This window comes from Propithecus coquereli, unplaced genomic scaffold (genome assembly GCF_000956105.1).
Source record: "Propithecus coquereli isolate 6110/MARCELLA unplaced genomic scaffold, Pcoq_1.0 Scaffold482, whole genome shotgun sequence".
Taxonomy (NCBI): domain Eukaryota; kingdom Metazoa; phylum Chordata; class Mammalia; order Primates; family Indriidae; genus Propithecus; species Propithecus coquereli.
The window spans coordinates 1,302,440-1,305,021 of NW_012150641.1; positions in this window are offsets into that span (position 1 = coordinate 1,302,440).

A 2,582-nucleotide genomic window follows, 5' to 3' on the forward strand; every position below is an offset into this window, starting at 1 on the left:
CCCGCCCAGTGATCGCGCCGGCCAATCGGCGCCTGCGCCTCGAGTGCGGAGCCCGGCGATGCTCTTCTAGAAGCCGCGCTATTTGGAGCGCGCGCAGTGGGACAGCCGGTCTACCCTGGACCTCGGGTCTCAGTTCAAGATTTGTGGCGCCATTTGTGGTCACTAGCACGCGCCCGCTAGCCCCCTCCCTTTAAAGGGGTCGCACCTTCTAAGAAGGTCGCCTGAGACTTTCCTGAGGGGCAGTTGCTCGTCGTAGGGGCCCCTTGTCTAGGCGAGGTCCCCTGAGGCTGGGGAGAATAGTTTCAGGATGTTGTCGGGGCCTCTTGACGGCGAATGGGCTGCCAACCCGACCGATAATGCCTGGTCCGGATGCTGGGAATTAGGGGAACAATGGGTCCAGGTGTGGGTCCGGGTTAGGATTCAGGCCTCACGCCTTCCTGAAAGTGAGACCCAACCCTGGGATTAGAGATCTAATCCCCCTTAAATCTTCCGTCTGGGCGGGGGGTCGCGGCTCCTCGCCCCTCCCCACACATGCACCTGGACAGAAGCAGGGATTAAACCCTCTGTTGTTTTTCTTTTAGATTTTTAGCGTGTTCTTAAAGTTTTAGCATAACTATATCCTCCCAGTTAATTTCTCCTTTCATCTTTGATCCTCAGCACCTGGCAGAGTGGTTAGAGTACCACAGGCCTAGTATATACTGTGGAGCGATTAAATAAACTCTTTAGCGCCAACGGCTGAAACCCAGCAGACCACTCATGCCCTCGGGGTTCTAGAGGTCACCTACTTCCCAGCCAAGAACTGGGCAAGAGGGTTCTCATTTTAGGCTATCTCACATCCAAGTGCTGACCATACCTCTGGACCCTAATAATTTAGTGAAATGGGGCCCAGGGGCACATATTTATTGGGCTCTTAACCTTGCCAGGCCCTATGCGAAGGGCTAGAGATACAACTAGGACACAGCCCCTGCACCTCACCTAGTGTAGGAACAGTGCAGCACACTTTTGAGTCTTAAAGTGAGGATTAATCAGGACATCCTGGGGGTATTCTAGCCAGTGGAACGGCAGGAGCAGAGACTTGGAGATGAGAGGGCATGTTTTGGGATATCAGCTTGGCAGGGGTAGGGGGTGCGGGGAGGTGGGAGTGGAGGTAGTGCTGTAGTGTGGGGATGGGTGGGCAGGGAGCTGTGACTGGCCAGGTGTGCAGGGTTTTTGTAGAGCATACGAAGGAGCATGGACTCCTCATTTCTTACTGCAAGCATCAGATTTCTCTCTGAGCCTCATTTCCTTATCTCTAAGATGCTGTTGGGATGAAATAAGATGTGGATATAGTTGAATCTGAATCTGCAAATCTAATTCTGGGAAAGAGAGTGGACTAGGGTTGCTCCCTGAGAAATTCTAGAGAGGAGGGGAGTGCTAGGCTCCAGAGGAAGAGAAAGAGCCAGGCCATGGGAAACCAGAGGAGCCAGGTCAGAGGGGTCTACCCCATGCTCCCTCTCTCACATGAGGAGTGACGGGCCTCTCTGTCCCTCCCTCTGTATTTCTGCCAGCCTGCCATCTGTTCCCCCTCCCCGCCAGGGGCAACACCAGCTCTGGCTGCTTTGGAAGCAGTCAAGCAGGTAGAGAGTCCTTAGAGAGGGACCTTCAAGGACACAGAAATTAACAGGGTTCTGGTGCTGGAAATAAGGTGTGGAGGCCTATTCATGGTCCAGGAGGAGGTCAAACAATGTTAGGGAGATGGAGGAGAAAGCCCTCCCCCTCAGTTTCCTAATTTTGGGCCTCTGGTATGTCTCATGTTCTGCTATGAGCCTTGTGCAGCTGGGGACTGCTGGCCTTGCACAGTTGTGTGAGCTCTTGGGGGAGGGGCTCAATGGGCTCTTCCAGGTGGTAGGAAGCAGAAGTGACTGGGTAGAGGCCAGACCTCCTCTGGGAGGATGGGGTGGAAGACCACCCTCACTTAACAAATCCTTGCTCTTGGCTCCACATCCCTTTCTCCTTTCACCTGTTTCTTTGTGCTTGTCACTTCTGCTGGCCCTCCCAAATGCTGTCTGCACCCCCAACGCCCCCGAGCCCTGCCATCCATGCCTTGTGTTCAAATTCAGGCTTCCCAAGAGATGGAATCTAATTGGGTCGATTAGTTGCCATTCAATCTGAAAGTACCCATTTGGCAGACTCTCCTGCCTGGCCATTTCTGAGTCCACCAGCCAGACACAAGTGGGATCCCTGGTCCAGCTGGCTGTGGCTAGGATGATGGGTATCATGGGACAAGCTCAGTAGACAGAGATGGCTGGCAGCCACCTTTCTCAGGAGGGTGCGTGGGTATGGCTGGCTCTCAGCCTGCTGGCTGAAGGAGGCCTGCAATGAATTGATTCTGTTTCCCTGGGACATTCCTTTATCCAATGCCCTGCATGCAGTTGATGTAGTTGTTTGCTCTGGGGACAAGTGTCTCAGAGCCCCTGCCTTTTTTTTTTTTGAGACAGAGTCTCACTGTGTTGCCCGGGCTAGAGTGCTGTGGCATCAGCCTAGCTCACAGCAACCTCAAACTCCTGGGCTCAAGCGATCCTCCTGCCTCAGCCTCCCGAGTA